This window comes from Mus musculus, chromosome 8 (assembly GCF_000001635.26).
Source record: "Mus musculus strain C57BL/6J chromosome 8, GRCm38.p6 C57BL/6J".
In the NCBI taxonomy this organism is placed as follows: domain Eukaryota; kingdom Metazoa; phylum Chordata; class Mammalia; order Rodentia; family Muridae; genus Mus; species Mus musculus.
The window spans coordinates 35,515,845-35,535,613 of record NC_000074.6 but is presented as its reverse complement, the minus strand read 5'-3'; the positions used below and the strand labels follow the sequence as shown (position 1 = coordinate 35,535,613).

The 19,769-nt window shown below is 41.9% G+C and overlaps 1 long non-coding RNA gene across 3 annotated transcripts; it reads left to right on the top strand.

Moving 5' to 3' along the window:
- Positions 1–301: 301 nt before the first annotated feature.
- On the top strand, positions 302–17,218 carry Gm39162. 3 transcript variants are annotated; one of them, XR_870346.1, is made up of 5 exons: positions 302–374; positions 773–979; positions 1,583–1,659; positions 13,830–13,888; positions 14,361–14,508. It is a non-coding gene; the product is annotated as a predicted gene, 39162 (long non-coding RNA). The 3 variants fall into 3 exon arrangements; XR_870345.1 differs by lacking the exons at positions 773–979; positions 14,361–14,508 and adding an exon at positions 17,190–17,218; XR_870344.1 differs by lacking the exon at positions 773–979.
- Positions 17,219–19,769: the final 2,551 nt, after the last annotated feature.

The following is a 19,769-nucleotide window of genomic DNA, read 5'->3' as shown; positions in this document are numbered from 1 at the left end:
TTCTTAACTGACTATCTCTCCCCCCAGGAGGACTTTAGCTTGTGTCAAGTTGACATAAAACTATCCAGTACATATACACCTCTTTTACTTTTTAGAAAAAGGCTTCACTAAGTTTCTGGGGCTAACCTTGAACTCACTGAGTAAATCAGGCAGATATTGAGTTTATAACCCCCCTACCTCAGTCTCCCAGTACAGGGGTTATAGGCCTATGCCACAAGGCCTAGCTTCTCCCATGGATTTTAATTCATGTTCTACAGTTGCTATGGCAATGACAACACACAGAATGGTGTAGAAAATTAGAATCATGTCAGCAATGATGCGAGGACGCTGGAGTAGGAGGATCACATGAGCCCAGGAATTCTCAGCCTTTGTAGGTAATGGAGTCAAATTCCCTTTCAATATCAGTGACAAAGGAACAGAACGTAAAACGAAATGTCAATGAGAAATGAAACATGTTCTTTCGAGTTCAGGAGGACCAAAGTAAAAAAAAAAAAAAAAATTAGGGTTCGTGAGGCTCGCAGGGTGAATCTATTCCAGGCCTGAGCATCGAAGGCTGCTGGCAGCCTTCAGTGCACATTAGCCAGGCATTGTGTTACCAGTCCTCTTGCTTGTCATTACATGACTTTACTCTGTGTTCATGTGTGTTTCTGTGTCAAATTTCTCAGCCCTTCCAAAGACAGCAGATACAGGAGGGATTTAGGGCCCACCCTAAGACAATATGACCTCATCTAATCTTGCTTATATCTGCAAAGAAACACTCCCCATTTTCCAGAAGATCATATTCATCTGTACCAAGTTAGGTCTTGAGCAGATCTCTGCAGGGCCTCAATGCCACCCACGAGGAGACCTTGTCAAAGGCTGAGAGATAAGCTGGCAATTCCATCATCCAGTTGCCCTGCTCACAGAGGATGCAGCCCTCCCCTCATCCTCTCCTCAGCACCACTGTCCTAGAGGCTGACTGCTGAGGGTGGGGACAAAGGTAGGGTGAGGACAAGGATGGGGATGGGGGTGGGGTTCATCTCACCAGTGCTCTGAACTTCCCAGGGGCATATTAATTAATAACAATAACCGGATCAACAAGTTATTTGTAGAAGAAATAGAAAAGACTGTCAGCATTTATTGCAAACTAAAGTTCCCTGGAAGGATACCAGGTTTCATTACAGTGAGCAGCTCCTCTTGGCTGTCTATGTGTAAGGTTTTGGCATGGAAACCCAGCTATATCCATCCACACTCTGGGTTCCTCTTTGAAGAAGCTGCCATTTTTTTGCCTTTGGATTTTAGCTAAAGTACAGAGTGGAGCTGTTTTCTGTGCAGAACTCCAGAGAAGACAATGAAACAATAGAGAGGCTCGTCCAGGAGTTCCTCCTCCCAAACCTTGGACTTGTTTTTAGCCTCATGTGTCTAAATGAGTTAGAGTCTATATTAGTCTGGCCTCCCTCCCTCCCTCCCTCCCTCCCTCCCTCCCTCCTTCCCTCCCTCCCTTCCTCCCTTCCTCCCTTCCTCCCTTCCTTCTTTTGAATACTACAACAAAATAGTCGAGGCAGGATATTTATAAAGAGAAGAGATATTTTGTTGCCCACAGTTCTAGAAGACAGAAGTCCAGATAGCGTACGGCAGACTCTGAGAACCCATTTGCCCACCTTGACTGCATTTCATTAGGTAAGAGAAGCGTGAGCCTTATGTGTTCAGTCTCTCTCCTTGGGAAGCCACTTGAAATCAATGAGAGTCGCTCCATTCTAGTGACCTCATCCAATCTAGGCACTTTTAGAGAACTCTCATGAGAGCTCGGGAGATGGTCTGTGGGTAAAAACTTGAGCCAAGCAAGCCTGGCAAACAAGCTCAGTCAGGTTCCCAGAACCCATATAGAAAGCCAGATGTACAACACCGGCCATTCTTGCATGTCTCTATGGGGCGATGTTGATGGAGACAAGAGAATCTTTAGAAGCCCAAGTCTGACTATTGCACAGAAAGAGAGGCCTTGTCTCTAAAACATGGTCTAAAGGTAAAGATAGGTGTCAGAGGGTTGTCCTAAGTCCTCTGCATGCATGGGGTGGCATGAACATGCCTTCGCCTGCACACTCAAACAAGTACTTACCATATATAGAGACACAAACACATAGCTACACAGAGTGCCCATGATGAGCCCTATTTGTATTGTTTCCACTTTAAAAATACCACTTGCCCAGACTTTAAAGATTAAAGTTTTCTATGTGTTCAAGAAAATGAGATATTCTGACTATTGTAGAGCCAGAGGATGTTGGATAAAAACTCAAAATCCTCAAGGCTCAGGCAAATTTGAATCCTGGTCTCTGGAACCTGAGCCCCAGAGACAAGTGCCTCTCTCCTTTTCTTCCTGGGACACAGATTGGCTGTGCATAGGAAGGATGAAAAGGGAGCCTGTACCATAGGGTTTGGCAGAGGGGTTTTGGCAAGGCTGTAGGCAGAAAGGGTGCAGTCCTTGGTATGAGGGTATGGGCGGTGGTGCGGACACTGGAGTGGGGGTCTGGGCCGAGGAATTACGTAAGAAAGTTCAAGGGGATGAGCATGCGTGGATTCATGGCTGAGCAAATCAGAGTCAGCTCTGTCCCAGAAACAGATATGATGAGTGTTTCGTATTTATTAATTTTATATATGTGAGTACACTGTAGCTGTACAGATGGTTGTGAGCCTTCATGTGGTTGTTGGGGGTTGTATTTAGGGCTTCTGCTCACTCTGGTCATGTGGTTGCTAGGATTTGAACTCAGGACCTTCAGAAAAGCTGTCAGTGCTCCTACCTGCAGAGCCATCTCACCAGCCCATTTTCTTTTTTTAAATGGGGTTTTTAAAAAGATTTTCTTTTTTGAGATTATAATTACAACTTTTTTTCTTTAATCCCATGCCTCCAAACTAGGCCAGAGGTTCTCAACCTGTGGGTCGCCACTCCTTTGGCAACCTTCTATCCCCAAAATTCTTTGCATTATGACTCATAACAGTAAAAAATTACAGTTATAAAAGGACAAAAAAAATTTTGTGATTGGATTTCATGCCAGCATGAGGAACTGTATTGAAGGGTCTCAGCGTTAGGAAGGCCGACAATCACTATGTCTTCCTTGCTAATGAAAGAACCTAGTGGGGAAACCCCCACTCAACTCCTGATTCGGCGTGCACCCAAGAATCACGAACAGACAGTCTTGATGTAAATACACGAGGTAGTTTAATGGCGGAGCTCCGGGTTAAAACGTATCTCATGCAGGAAACAGTGGATTTGACCATGAGGCTTGAAAGCTAGGGGTTTTTATAGAAAAGGGCTTGGGGCTGGGGAAGGAATTGGCGTGGTTTCACATGATTGGTCCATTTAAACATCAGCAGACTGTACATGCAGATCGAGGTAACAGCAGAGCAGGTCAGAAGGGCAGGAGATATGGAGGTGCCAGGCCAGTCCGGACATTCTTGTATGTCTTCCCTATCTTTATGGCTAGTTTGTTCCTGGGATTACTTTACAGCCTTTGTTCTTTGCTCTAAGCCCAAAAAGCCCTCCTAACTAGCAAGCCGCATGAGTCATGGACCTTGAATAAACTTTCTGGCTGGGGCTTTGAAGTCTTGAATTTAGTTTTCTTTCTTTCACTATCTTTGAAATTCATGAACTTTTTAAAAATTGGTGTGTGTGTGTGTGTGTGTGTGTGTGTGTGTATTCCTAAATACATAAATCCAACCTTCTCAGTCTATATAATGTTGTTTATATGTAGATGTTTTCAGGGCTGGCCGTTTAGTGTGTTCTTCCCTGGGAAAGACTATTTCTTCACCTCTTAGCCTTCCTTAGCTATCTAGAGTTTCTCTGTGTGGAGTTGAGGCCTCGTGAGTCTGCCACCACCCACAGTAACATGCCTATCAGTGTTCTTGTTTAGTTCCTGTCTCAGCAGTCATGATAATGAGCCAGCCTTTCTAGGTATAGCTTCTGACATTCCTAGGAAACACAATCTCGAAAACTTCCTGTTCCTCTGTCTCTTATAATCTGTTCACTCCCATGTACACAATGACGCTTGAGCCACAGGTGCAAGGGTTATGTTGTAGATGTGTATGCTAAGCTTTAAGAGTAACTACAACTGTTTTATTTTTTATTGTAATAAAATATACATAATGCAAAACTGGAAACTGAAGTACTTAAGAAGCAGAAATAGGTGGATGGCAAGTTTGAGGTCAGCCAAAGCTACAAAGAAAGCTTCAGGCCAGCCTGGGAGACTGAGACCCTATCTCAAAACCACTATAACAGCCAACAAACAGAAGTCAAGTTCCTGAGATAAATCAACTTCTAAAGAAAAATAAGGTTTTTTTGTGTTCACAGATTTGGAGGTTTGGTCTATAACTTCCTGGCCCTGCTGATGTTGGGGAAGACATCATGGCAAGAGTGCTCTGGGAAAATGTGCTTATCTTGTGTCTGGGGAGGAAAGAAAGAAAAAAAAATGAGAAGCATCATTAGATCCTTTCAAGGGCATGACCTACTAAGAAGTCCCACTAGGGCATCTTCCTCCTCCTCCCCCTCTCCTCTTCCTCTTCCTCCTCTTCTTCCTCTGCCTCCTCCTTTTGAGACATGGTCTCACTATGTAGCTCTACCTATCCTGGAACTCACTTTGAAGACCAGGCTGGCCTCAGGCTCATAGAGATCTGCTTGCCTCTGCCTCCCAGGAGCTAGGATTAATTTCTGTGCCACCACACCTCACTTGCACCTACTTCTTAAAGGCCCTCCATCTCCAGCGGTGCCAGACTGAGGACTGAGCTATCAATATACAAAGAACCAGCTTGCCTAAATCACAGTCTTGTTTCCTCTCTCACTTTGCAAATAGGCATGAGGTCTGCCTCTGCTGAGAACAAAGAAGTGACCCTTTCCTTTAAATCTCACAAGCAGTCTCAGAGGGCCATCCCACCCAGGGGGAAGAAGGCTGAGGACTTTTTCTGCTGACAACAACCAAGTTGGTGGATGGCAAGCCTGTATATTTGGTGCGCGCGCGCACATTTGTGTGTGTGTGTGTGTGTGTGTGTGTGTGTGTGTGTGTGTGTGTGTGTTTTCCTTTAGGAATAAATCTTGTTCTCCATAGAAAGAACATCATCAGATTTACTTGTTTATGTTCTATCAATAGATACATAAAATGTATAAATATAACACTGCAGTGTGGCTCACTGGCTGATGGAACACTGAGAGGCTGGGATTTGTATGTGGAGAAAGACAGCTGGAGGGCTTTGGCAGTAATGACAGGACTTTATTACTCTCCCTGAAAATGAAAAGTGCGAAGATGCAAGCCCACTGATTGTCAATTGCTAGAGATGCTTTCTGTTGATTTCAGCCCTTGCTGAAATTTCACTGCCAACTTGAAAGGAAAATGACCCAAGTGGTAAAGGGAACATGTGTGCTTTTAAGCTGCCGAATTAAACAATTAGGGAATTGAAATGTGACCACCATAAATGGCATTTGGATTCAATGAGGGGTGGTGGAGATTACCTCTGTGACATTCAATGGAATGTTACACACACACACATGCACACACAAGATAGGGGGCTGGGGAGAAGGCTGCACACAGTAAACTACTCACCACTTGAGGCATGAGGAGAAGAGTTTGGGTTTCCAGCACCCACATCAAATATCTATTTCCACATACCTGGAATCCCCAAGCTGGGAAGGCAGAGTGAGAAGCACTCCTGGGGCTGGCTGGCCAGCCAGGATAGCCAATTCAGTAGAATCCAGTCAGAGGCCCTGTCTCACAATAAGGTTAAAGATGATTCAACTCAGAGGCAGGCGGATTTCTAAGTTTGGGGCCAGCCTGGTCTACAGAGTGAGCTCCAGGACAGCCAGGGCTACACAGAGAAACCCTGTCTCAAAAAACAAACAAAAGACTCACATCAACATTCACCTTTTACCTCTTCACTGCATGCGAATTTGTAAGGTAATGGTAATATCACAATTCTAAGTAGCTACATATAAAATACAACAAAGGAAAGAGCAACAGAAAATGCAACACAATGATGGATGATTACAGTCTATTGCAGTAACTAGATAGGCCAAGGATACTTGATATATACAAACCGTAGGAGCAAGCCCTCAGAGCAACGCATTCCTTACCTAATTTTCTCCCCTGACCAAATAAAACCAACCAAACAAGCAGAAAATAAAATAAAATAAAATAAAATAAAATAAAATAAGAAATCTATCTCCTTTCAATGGATACAACATTTTAATATATGTTTGCTTGCGGTGGCCTGTTGAGCTAGTCAGATCCACATATAACCTGGTGTGCACATTAGACAGCTGGAGGTCTTTCGGTTTACTTGTTATTACCCAGGGTCTTACTATATAGCTTTGGCTGGCTTGGAACTTACCATGTTGTCTAGGCTGTCCTGGGACTCTCAGAGACTTACATGTTCCTGATTCCTGTACTCCGAGATTTAAGGTGTGTACCCCCATTCCCGGCTCTCAACCCCAAATGGAGCTGTGAACCTCTTGCCTTAAACCAGGCCTGTGGCAGACCACATACATACAACTCAGGGTATTCAATCTGAAGCCTGGGTCTGGCGCTGAAAGCCTCGATATAAACACACGTTTCCTTTTGAGGCTCACTGGGATTTGTTCTATTTGAATTACACACATTGTTTTCATTCCTTGGTGTCTAAAGTATGGAAGGCTGCAATCTGCTTGCAGCTCTTTGCATGTTTTTATTTAGGGGTGGACTAGTCCTTGCAGGCTAGGCTGGTCCTATAGCAACAGGGACAAAAGATCAGGCCTCCACTGCACTGAGAGAGATTTGAAACCTCAGGAGGAAGCTAGGTGATGTAATGACAAGTTTACATCCCCAGTTGGGGCCTAGGAAGGCAGGACATAGCTCAGAAACTGAAGAAAAACCTTCAGGACAGCCTTGTTTTCATGGTGAAGTTCTGAACTATGCTAACTCAAACTAAAGCATTTGAAAGCATAATCCTTCTCCATGCACTAGAAGAAAATATCTGTAATTTATACCTAATTCTTATTCTTATTTCATACAATTACATTTTCTATACATATGCACAATTCATAGAATGTAGATGCATATATAAATGTGTGTGTTGTACATAACTATATAATATCCAGTTTTTTCCCTGAAATTTTGTAATTTCAGTTGATATTTAGAAAATAAACACACACTTTATACTTCAAAGATTACCTTAAGATTTTACATTAGATATGTGGTTGATCATGGTCCTACTGGATCTAGCCTAAAAAGTAAGGCTTCATTATCTTCAGAACGAAGAGCCTCTGCTCTGTTAGATCAAACACTCATGTGATGCCTTGTAATGGTGAATTTCAGTTCTCAACATGACTCTATCTATTAAAGTAGCTAGGACGGGAATAACAGAGTACAGTGGTCTAAAGACAAAATGGGGGAAATGAGGGGGGCACTCTAGTTAGGGAAGAGAGAGGGAGATAAATGGGTAAGGAGGGAGAACGGACATGAAGCTAGTCCCAGAGCCTACACAGTGAAAAGAAAACTGACAGCCATAGTTGTCTTCAGCAAGTACTCTTAACCATTGAGCCATTTGTCTAGCTTACACCCTCTACTCTAAACACAAACTCACACACACACACACACACACACACACACACACACACACACACACACAAATATATTTATTTTAAAAATCTGTGCCCAGAGAGTAGCACCTTTAATCCCAGCACTTGTGAGGCAGAGTCAGGTGGATCTTTGAGTCGGAGGTCAGCCTAGCATACAGAGTGAATTCCAAGGCAGCCAGGGCTACACAGAGAAACCCTGTCTCAAACAAATGAGGGGGTTGGGGTGGGAAGAGAGAGGGGGGAGGGGAGGAAGAAAATTTGTGACCCATTGGATGTCAAGTTAAAGAAGGATGGACTCGTGTTGGTTAATTTCAATTATAACATGACTGGATTAATAAATACCTAAGACATTAATAAGGTACAACTTTGTGTCTTGTAAGAGCTTTTCCAGATAGAATTAACCAAAGGGAAAAACCTGTTCTTAATGTAGACAGCACTGATTCCCTGGCTGCAATCCAAACTGGATGAAGGGGTCAGGGAGATGCAGCTAAATGGCAGGGAAATTTACATTTCTCTGCTTCCTGGTCCACCAAGCTGTGAGGAATCCCAGCCACAGACTCCCAGCGACATGAATTCTGTCCATGCCCTCCTATTACAGTGGCCTTTCTCCTCTCTCCATTGTCTCTCATCAGATATTGCATCTCATGGATGAAGACAATAATGAATATGTGTCCTAGTTAACTTTGCCTGTCTGCTTGACATAGCCTGGAGTCATGTGAGAGAGGAGTTGCCTGGACCAGTGGTCATGGTTAGTCAGGGAAAGAGGGCTGTCATTGGTGTAGGAGGGCCCAGCTCACTGTGGGTAGCACTGTTCCTTGGGCAGATGGTCCTGGGGTGTATAAGAAAACAATCCAAGCATGAGCTTAGGAACAAACTATCAATCAGTATTCCTCAGTGATTTTTTTTACTGTAATTCCTTGGCTATAAGGGAATTTTCTGGCTAGACGTAACAGGGTGGAATAGCAAGCAGACCCACCTTGACTTCCTGCCTGGAATCTCTGCCTTAACTTCGCTCAGTGATACACAGAGCTAAAATAAATCTTTCTTCTCCTAAATTCCTTTTGGTCAAAGTGTTTTGTCACAGCAATAGAAAAGTAATGAATACAACAAGCATATTAGAGTTAGTAGAAGCCTAACATCTAAAGCAGTTTTAAAATCACAGAAAAATTGTGAGTACAGTATAGAGATTTACCATATACCTCAGCGTCTATACACACATAGCTTCCTTTATCAATAATTCATGTCACTACCCTTCTCCAGAATGGCACCGTGTTGGAATTGATGACTCTTCACTGATACATCACAGCGACCACACTTTACATTAGGGCTTACTCATTGTGTTGTACACTCTATGTACATATTTGGGACAGTTATACTTTCTTTTGCCTAGCTTACTATTTGAACTGTTTGGCACTAAAAAAAAAAATCACAGACTCAAAACAGTTTACCTGCCAACACAAGATACCTGTATCAGTCTGTGTCTGTAGATATCACATTACTCATGACCCTACATATAGAGACAAGCACGTGTCTGCCTGACGCTGACTCCACTTATCATTGTTATTATTTATAATTCTCTCACCCCCACCCCAACCACCCCCCCTGCAGTGGTTTGAATAAAAATGGCCTCTATAGGCTCATAAAGACTGGCACTATTAGGAGGTGTGGTCTTACTGAAGTATATATGTGTGCCTTGTTGGAAGAAGTGGGCATCACTAGGGGGCAGGCTTTGAAGTCTCAAATACTCAAGCCAGGTCTAGTGTGACATTCACTCCTGGCTGCTTGCTGACCAGAATGTTGAGAAGCACTCCTGGGGCTGGCTCCTTTCTCCAGTACTATGTCTGCCTGCACACTGCCATGCTTCTCAGTATGACAATAACGGACTGAACCTCTGAAACTATAAGCTAGCCCCAATAAAATACTTTCCTTTATAAGAGTTGCCATCGTCATGGTGTTTCTTCACAGCAAGAAAACCCTACTGGGGACACTGGCTCTTTGGCTCTTTTAGATTTGTGTATTTGTATGTGTATGGGTGTGTTCCCTGTATGGATGTTTGTACACTGTTTTTATGCCTGAATTTCTCAGAGATTAGGAGAGGGCAACAGATCCCCTGAAACTGGAACTACAGAGGGCTGTGAATACCATTTCAATAGTTAAGGAATAGCCATGCTAGGACTTGTTATCTAGCAAATAAGCATATAAGAAGATATCATATGTCATCAGGGAAGTGCAAACTAAGACTCCAAGGCGTTACCACATCCTTAGTAGAGTGGGCAAAATCCAGAAAACTCATGGTACCAAATGAAGATGTGTAACAATGGAACCACTACTAAATGCCATTAGGAATGCAAATCAGCATGCAATTTGGTTTCTTATAAAACTAACTATGCCCTTGCTGTATGAATCAGTATTTGGGCTCCTTGTATTTAACCAAATGAGTTGAAAATGTGTGTACAAAACCTACATGTAGATGCTTGTAGTATCTTTATTTCATAGTTGACAGTCTTGGATGCAGCAAAGATGGCCTTGAATGAATTAAAGGATAAACAAATCAAGGGCATCCAGGCAGTAAAACGTTGGGCGGCACTAACTCGAAATGCGCCATCAAGCCAGAAAGACACATTGGAGAGACTTAAGCACCTATTACCAATCTGAATCTCAGACAGTTATATGTTGTATGATTTCAATGATATGACGTCTAGAACATGCTAAACTATGTGACACTGTGAAGGTCAGAGGTTGTGAGGCATTAAGGCAGAAGGAAGGGTGTACAGGACAGAAACTACCCTGTGCGATACCACAGTAGTAGGTGGAGATGTGTTTTTATATGTTTATCTAAATGTGTAGAAAGTAGACCACAAAGAGTGAAGCTGATGTCAACTATAGACTCTGTGATAATGTCAGTGCAGGGTCTACCAATCACTGACCTACTGTCATTTATATGTACACACAACATGCTTTAAAGAAAAGAAGTGCAGTGCCATACCTAAATATAAAAGAGAAAACGGTGAGCCGGAGACATGGCTCAGCAGTAAGAGTCCTTGCTGCTCTTTCAGGGGACATGGGTTCAGTTCCCAGCACTGGAATAGCAGTTCACTACCCTCTGCAACTCCACTTTCAGGGAATCTGAAGCCACCTTCTTACTTCCATTGGCACTAACAACACAAGCAGTACACAGATATGTGTGCAGGCAAAGCATACATATAAAATTAAAATATGTAAATTTAATGTTTTAAGGTGATTAACAATAGTAAGAGAAGTCAGAGTCAGGCACATCGTTGCTTGTCTATGTGTATAGGCAACCATGAACAAGACAGCTACAAATATGGACCAATACTGGTCTCTTAATACAGACAGATTTATATCCCAAATCTTCAGTACTTTGTGTGTGTGTTTTTTTTTCTTGTTTAATGGCAGCTTATTTAGCAAAGCAATCAAAATATAGTATAGCCTTCCCACTTTTTTTTTTACTGCAAATGCATTAAAAGAAATTATATATATATATAATCACAAAAGATATTTTGCTAAATTAACCCTAAGGGATAATTTCCCTATCATAATGTGAGGCAGCACAAATGTCACAAATGTCAGTGAAGTGATAGCTCACGCTCACACTTGCAGGTTCTAGGGACCAGACTGTGTTATTGCTGGGAGTGAGAGGGTTAAGTTTATGCCTGCCATACATTGGCTGCCTGAGGAGATGTTCTTATAATTAAGGTTTTAAAATGATTAGTAAACAAATTTACGATGATCCAAGACGGAAGTAAATTTTCGAAACACTAGTAATTTGTCATACAGATACATGTTTCCGTACATTTATTTTCCTTCTTTTTATGAGAGTCAAGCTAATTACCCAGAGCAGTAGAAAACACAAACACTCCCAGGAGTCAGTGCAAGGCTTTAGGGGTTTGAGTTATTTTGATGAGCATTAATTTGGGATAATAGAAATACACGGTTGCATCATTTTAAAAGATAATCCGTGTTTATGCTAAAATGGACTTGAGTGGTGGGCTCAGGTAAGCATAACAAGGGTGTTTGATTTGTTTGTATTAAATATATGTCTGAAAAAATAAATATATGTCTGAGGGTATTAAAACTTGGCAGAATTGTGCTTTACGAACAAACCTGCCCACACACTGTGGTAACATATCATCATCATCACCACCATCACCATCACCATCATCATCACCATCATCATCACCATCATCATCACCATCATCATCACCATCATCATCACCATCATCACCACCATTCTAGTGCTTGCATCTCTGGTATCATGGATGTCAGGTGAACACTCTGTCCTTGAGCCACATCCCTAAGCCCGCGCTACTATTTTTCTTTTCTTTTCATCTTAATTGAAAATTGATTCTCTTCATACAATATATTCTGATTATGGTTTTCTTCCCTCTAGCTTCTCTCAGATCACCCTCATTTCCTCAGTTCCTCTGTCCCCGCCGCCCCACCCACCCATCCCCACCCCCATCTCTAACTAGAATACAAGTAGACATCTAAAAATAGAAACATAAAAACAAACCAAAATAGAACAAAACAAACAGAAAAAAGAGCCAAAGAAAAGTAACAAGAAACACTGAAAGATACACATGCACTCACACACACACACACTCATACACAAAACCATAAAAACCAAATCAGAAACCATAACAATATATATGCAAAATATCTATAAGCTTAAAAAATGCCTAGACATAGCATTGTGAAACAAACAAAAACATCTTCAAGAATACCATTGAGTCCTTTTTTCTTTCTTTCTTTTTTTCTTATTTATTGGCCACAGGACCTGCTCTAAAGTGGGAGTCTATATCTAGGGAGTCTCTGTTGGTGAAAACGAATTTTTCCTTTGTGAGCGATGGTCAGTTAAAGACATCGTCTGTCTTGGGGATTATGGGTTGCCTCTACTTCTCCTCTAAGCACTGAGCCACCATCTTGTTCAGACCTATGCAGGCCCTGTGCAAGCTACCACAGTCTCCGTGGGTTTGCATGTGTGCTGGTCCTGCTGTGTTCAGAAGGCCTTGTTTCCTTGGTAACCCCATCCTTGGTCTTTTTACCTCCTCTTCCACAGAATTCCCTGGAAGGAGGGATGTTATGGAGACCTCCCACTGAGGACTGAGTGCTCCAAGGTCACTCACTCTCTGCACACTGTCTAATTTGTGTATTTGTTCTCATCTACTACAGAAGAAGCTTCTCAGCTGAGTAAGACACTGATCTAGGTTATTGAGGAACGCTGTAAGGAGTAGGTTTGTGACTACATTCCTTTAGCAGAATAGTAGTACTTGGTTTTTCCCTTATGTCCATAGCCTGTCTAATCTCAGGGTCTTGGCCAACTAGGCAGTGTTAGTCATGGGTTCCGTCCCATGGAGTGGGCTTTAATTCTAGTAAGAGTGGTTGGTTACTTCCACCACTTTTGTGCCACTATTGCACCAGCATACCTTGCGGGTGGTTCACCACTGTAGAATACAGGGTTTGTGGTCAGTACGGTGTTTACCTTTCTCCTATGGTATTGTGCAGAGTAACTTCAAGTACCATGAACATCTGTAGAAGTAAAGGCTCTTGGTAGGCATCAGCTTGACTTCTCCATGTTCAGTGGGTTACGTGGGTGTGACCTTCAGCAAATTGGCCTTACCATCAGTGCTAATATTTTAACCACGTGAACAAGAACATTATGTGTCTTTCTGGTTTCATTGGAGATTCAGTTGTGTCATGTGATGTTTTTCTGAAAACTGTTTCAGGAGAGGATGTTTTGCTGAAGCAGACATGTGAGAGGATGTTACAAATGAGAGGATGATTTGCTGAGAACAGACTTGTGGTATTTTTCTAGAAGCTTCTTGGTGAAAGGGCATGCGATGTTTTGCTGGAGTGGATGCTTGAGAGGACATGTGATGTGTGGAAAGAGTATAAGTATAAACCAACAGACAGTGGACAATGCTCTGACATTGGGTCTTCATTGAGAACCACCTTGCTGGTCTTCATTGAGATCCACCTTGCTGGTCTTCATTGAGATCCACCTTGCTGGTCTTCGATGATGATGCTCTGGTATCAGCTCACATTGCTTTCTTCTCTGGTCTTCGATTAAGGGGACTTCATAGAGAGAAATGCACCAAAGAACTTCTGTTGGTGTTCTAGCTGTGTCTTGGCACTTGAGCAGACTTGTACCACTTCAGTGTTCTCATGCAGAGTGTCACAGTTTCTTCTAGATTGAGCCACTGCTGATGATAATTTGTGTTTTGTGTTTTGCTAGTTGACTGAACTACTGACAACGAAGATTAAAATCACCCCCAAGGAACTACTTCTAAACAGGTTTGTGTCCCCCTTGTCCTATTAGCTATCTTTCTCTCTGATGCCTTTGCTTGGTGGGCTATAAGGGAGATTGAAGGGTTTGAAAACCTTTATTAAAATAAGTTTTGTAAAATCTAAGCCTACACATTGATTTGAATCAAGGAAAAGCAGATTAAGTAGCTAGAAGCAAGACTGGCTTAGAAATCAAAGGTTTAGACTGACCATAGTACAAGACACACCTCCCTGTTGCCTAGCCAGGGGCTGAGGAGTAGAGCAATGAGTTAACTCACAGATAGAAGGTGCTATGTCTCCAGATGCTTTTGCAGGCAGGTAACTGCATCCAGCCCTAAGTTCAGGTGCCGCCTTAGGCCCCAGTCATGGAGAGTAACACAGATGCAGATGTACAGGTAGTGATGAACTCAGTGACAGGAAGAGGATGAGAGGAAGGAATCTCAGCTCTCCATTTCCCAACAGCTGCCTATCTGCATTTCAGCCTGGCTGCATCACAACATCCCTCTGCAAGCAAGTGCTATTTGACTGTGTGCAAACGCACAAACACAGCACACAGACACACCCATCTGCCATGTATCCAATAGTAAAGAGGAGGTGTGTGGGGTAGAGAGCCTGCATCAAGAGGGAAGAGTTGAGACAACATTTCTAATCCTAGCCACATACTGGGACCTCCAATGGAAGACATTAAAAGTAGTGATACCTGGTCCTGTTCTTGTGGTTTCTCTCTTTTTTTCCCCCTCTGAAAGGTCATTCTCTCTCTCTCTCTCTCTCTCTCTCTCTCTCTCTCTCTCTCTCTCTCTCTCTCTCTCTGTGTGTGTGTGTGTGTGTGTGTGTGTGTGTGTGTGTGTGTGTGTGTGTGTGTGTGTATTATGCAGGTACCAGAGAAGACCAGAAGAGGGACCTGGACCTCGTTAGAGGCAATTGTGAGCCTCTTGACACGGTGCTGAGAATTGAACTTCGGTCCTCTTCAAGAGCAGCAAGCACTCTTAGCCACTGAGCTATCTCTGCATCCTCTCTCTAGCCCTAGTCAGTTATGTTTTGACCACACCTGCAGACATAATGATCCAGAATGGTAAATGGGAGGAGCAGGGATGAGTAATAAAGAAGACAAAAGCAACGCCTGAGACCAGGAAGTCTTGCATAAGCTGGAGACTTGTGCCAAGCAAATTTATTAAGAAGTACAGCATCATATATACTATTTGTGGGCTGAGGGGCAGGGGGTGTGGTCAAGGTCGGCAGAGAGCTAAGTCAGACAATGTTGGCAAAGAGAGCACAGGCTATCTCAGGCACAGCGTTCTAAGGACTGATAACCACAACCCAGAGGGAAGAGTCTGGTCCCCAGAAACTACCACCTGGACTCCTTCAAGGCTCTGGCTCCAGCCCTATATTGGCCTTGCCAACTCTAATCCAGGATTAGGACATAGAACTATAATTCCCTCTGTCCTTTACATGGGGCCTGTAGGAATGTCAGGTTGATCTAGCTTCCCGCAGTAACTGTTAAGCTAGGCTCTTATTGGTAGAAAATGAATGCAAATGATTATGCTGTGTTGATCTACTTCCCTAAGTGTCTTTTAAACTTGGGGGTGTATTTTCCTCAAAATGATTTCTCCAGATTTCAGTTTCTCTTTCCTTCTTGAGTCAAAACCTGTCTCTGTTTGTTGCCCAACTTCTTGTCCTATAGACTAGTTCATGGCTGTAGCATGAGTGCAGAAAAGAAGTGACCGCAGTATTAGGAATATTGATTTATTAATTATTAAGTGTATCTGAATTCAGAGGCCAGTAGAGTGTTTCCTTCTCAGTATCACATTTCAGATGCTGAGGACACTTCAGACTATCATGATGTTTATCAGTAATATAAAATCAAGACAGTTATTTGACCAGCTACTAGATTATTTTAGCATATATAGTGGTAGTTTCCATATTTTCTTTTTTTTTTTGTTTTGTTTTGTTTTTGGGTTTTTTTTTGTTTTTTGTTTTTTTGTTTTTTGTTTTTTTTCGAGACAGGGTTTCTCTGTGTAGCCCTGGCTTTCCTGGAACTCACTTTGTAGACCAGGTTGGCCTTGAACTCAGAAATCCGCCTGCCTCTGCCTCCCAAGTGCTGAGATTAAAGGTGTGCGCCACCACGCCTGGCTCCCATATTTTCTTTATGTGCATTTAACTGAATATATCTCAATATACATGATATCTTCTATAGTCCTATGCATTTATGTGCTTAAATGATAGTTGAAAGAAGAGTCTATTAGTTTTACTAGACTTTTACAGAAAAATGTTGTCTCATAAACATTTAAGATCCCTGCCTTAGGGTGTGGTGGAGCTTCAGAGCTATGAGATGAATAAAGCCTCACCCTGAATGGACCCCCAAATTCGGAGACCCTTAGATAAGAAGGAAATACTCAGGGGGATCATTGGGCCCTGCACTGTGTGACCTTTTAAAAATTATTTTATTATTTTCCAAGAGTATTACTATTAAAAGAATCAAGACACTAGAGTGCAACATCTTATTAAGCAAAAATAACAAATACACAAATCTACGTCAAGAAGATTGTTGGAGATCCATGTTTTATATCAATTTGTATCAATAAATGCGTTATTTAATGCAACAAAATCCCTCTAAAACCATTAAAAGAATCTGATATTAAAAGGAAGAAAAGTGGGCCAATAAGGTTTAATTTGATTTTTTTTTTTTGCTATTGAGTACATACTACTCTTATCTCATATATTTTTGAATGGAAATATCTATGTTTAGAAGCTTAAAATATCTAATCCATAATAGAAACAAAACATGGATACCATCATAAATCAATTTCACTTTTAATGCAATAAAGGCAAGAATTACAACATTACTATTGCAGCATACTATTCATTTGTGCTGTGACAATGAGCTTTAAATTTTAATTCAGATCTTAATAAATTTTAGATCTAAAATTACTATGTAATCTGTTCTTGAATTAATTTGTTTCTAAATTATGCTTTTGCTGCATAATTAATTTAAATCAATAGGAGAGGTTATGATTAAATGGGAAAAATCTGAATGTCTGTAAAATTTAAATATTACTAAGGGTTGTATAAGATATAATAAGTGAAAATCCACTTATATATAGTATTTGTCAGGGTTCTCTAGAGTCACAGAACTTATGGGTAGTCTCTACATAGTAAGGGAATTTGTTGATGACTTATAGTCTGTAGTTCAACTCCCCAACAATAGTCAGCAGCAGCTGTGAATGGAAGTCCAAGGATCTAATAGTTTCAAAAAGATCAAGGCAAGCAGGCAAAGGAGAGTGATATTCCTTCTTCCAATGTCCTCATGTAGGTCTCCAGTAGAGCATGTGGCCCAGATTAAAGGTATGTACCACCACACCTGGATCTGGTACTTGCTTTGTCCCAGATGACCTTGAACTCAGAGATCTCCTTGCCTTAGTCTCCTGGGATTCATAGCCACTATGCCTCAAGATCTCCATGCCAAGATCCAGGTCAAAAACTTGTGTCTTCCAGCCTCAAGATCTGGATCACAGGTGAGCCTTCCAATTCTGGATTGTAGTTCATTCCAGATATAGTCAAGTTGACAACCAGGAATAGCTAGAACATATATGGAATGACTATTTTATGACCTATAAATATTTTTTTAATTCCCTTGAAGGCTTTGGATGTTATTGTTTAGGTTCTTGATTGTTTAGACCTTAAACACTCTACAGATGCTTTTGTGTTGAGGGCCTGATCCTCTACTGGAAGAAGGTGAGGTTTAATGGAAGGAAGTTAGGCTGTTTTCAGTATTCTCTTGAAAACCTTGCAACCCAGCTCCTACTTCCATCTCCTCTTGATTCCCAGAGGCCACAAGGTGAGTATGTCCTCTCCACCACGCTATGACATTGAGACACACACAGGCCAGAGAGCAAATGAGCAGCTGGTCAAAATGTAAAATTCCTGAATTGAAGAATGAAAACAAAAATTTCCTCTTCCCCAGTCACTTCTCTTAGGTATTTACTTACAACAACGACAGAGAACAAACACCACAGGGTATTCAGTTAAATGGCTTTCAAGATCAAATACGCAAATAGAGCAGTGATTTCTGGAAAACAAGACTTAGTTCACAGTAGAATATTAATGTTCACTAAAGAATGACCTGGGCTTTGTCCTCTAGTCTTTGGCATATGTCCTGCCTAATATTCATTTATTTGCTTACTAGAGGACTTTGAACCAGAAAATCATCACTAACAATATAATTCAGTGAGAGCTTTGGATTATGAATCATCAGATTAACCTCTGTAGTGTGTGGCAGCTAAAGTTAGCTATGCATGTAGGTAGCTATTATCTGAGACCGTGCTCCCTTACAAAGTCACCACTGTTCAGGCAAGCTTTCCCAGTTGGCAGTACTCACACAGATTATCACACATTGTAGGGAGGAATCGGTACCATTTGTACCTCAACTGGAAAGACCTTGCATTTGGAAGTCTAGGGATTCCATCCGTGTTCCTCTGTACTTTGTGCATAATAAACCATAACTGCATGCCAGCTTTGTGTTCTTGGAACCCTATTAACTTTTAGCTGGCCTCAGAAAAAAGGGCAATCCTGGGGACTTGTGAATGTCATACCTGACTACCTGGAAAATCCCTGAGTCCCTCTGACTCCAGGTAAGAAAAGAGCTATGACTCTCCGCTCTACTCTATCCTATCTAGTTTCCTTTACATCACCTCTAACATTCCAGGGGAAGATGGGCAGATGCAAGAGGACAAGGAGGCATGCTCCTTCCCACTCCATAGAATTAAAGAACCAGGAAGCCAACATCATTCTTGACTCTCAGAGTGCAGGGATTTCAGACACTCAGTGGCTCTGGCCCAGGGATCATGACAGCTTTTGCCCTCTGGGGAATGCCCTTCCTTCTCTTTATGTCCTTCTACGTCTTCCAACATCTTGTCCAATATTGCTAAATTAATCCTCTTCCTGTTTTCAGTTTTCCTGAGAATATAGTGACTGATAAAGATTCCCTGAGAATAATGGGAATAATAATTCCGCCTCCCCCTTTTTTATCATATGGAAGTATGGTGAGAATCTACTACCTGTCTAGTGGTTGCTAGGTTGTTCTATGGTTGATGAAGAATCATCTAATTTCACAGTATCATGATGCCATGAAGAAAAGTATGATCTAGGAAATATATGCAGAATAGTGAAGGTCTCTATTTAAAGGAACTATGGAAAGATATATTTAAAAGTGTGTTTACTGTATCAAGACAAATTTTTAAAACCAAGCCAGGTTGCCCCGTTTTTATGATATTTACTCTCTGTAGTCATAAAGCCATAGGGAACAGGCATCAAGACTGTAAGCTCTGCAATTAAATTTCATTTTTGCCATTTACTGGCAGCTTGGTTTTACGTCTCTCTGAACTCATTTCCTCATGTGTGTAAAATGGGAATAAAAGTAGGCCTGTATCAGGGGCTTGAGAGACAGTTCAGTAAGTAAGGTGCCTGCCACACAAATATAAGGACCAAGTCTTACTCCCAGAACCTTAATAAAACCTGGCATTGGAGGTGGAGAGATGGCTCAGCTATTAAGAGTACTCTTTGCTCTCCTAGGGCACCTGAGTTTGGTTGCCAGAACCCAGGTCAGGTGACTCACAACTGACTGTGACTCCAGTTAGCAAATGATTGAGGAAGATGACCGGTGTCAAACTCTGGCCTCCACTTATGTACACACACACTCACACACACACACACACACACACACACACACACGAACCTATAAGCACGCACGTGAACATATAACATGCACATTCTCGCTCCCCCTCCACCCCCTTCTCTCACTCTTACTCCAAAGAGACATCTCATTTGGTGAAGATTAAATAAATGCCTTAATAATTCACACATCATCAGAATGTTTCACAAGTGAGACTGATTG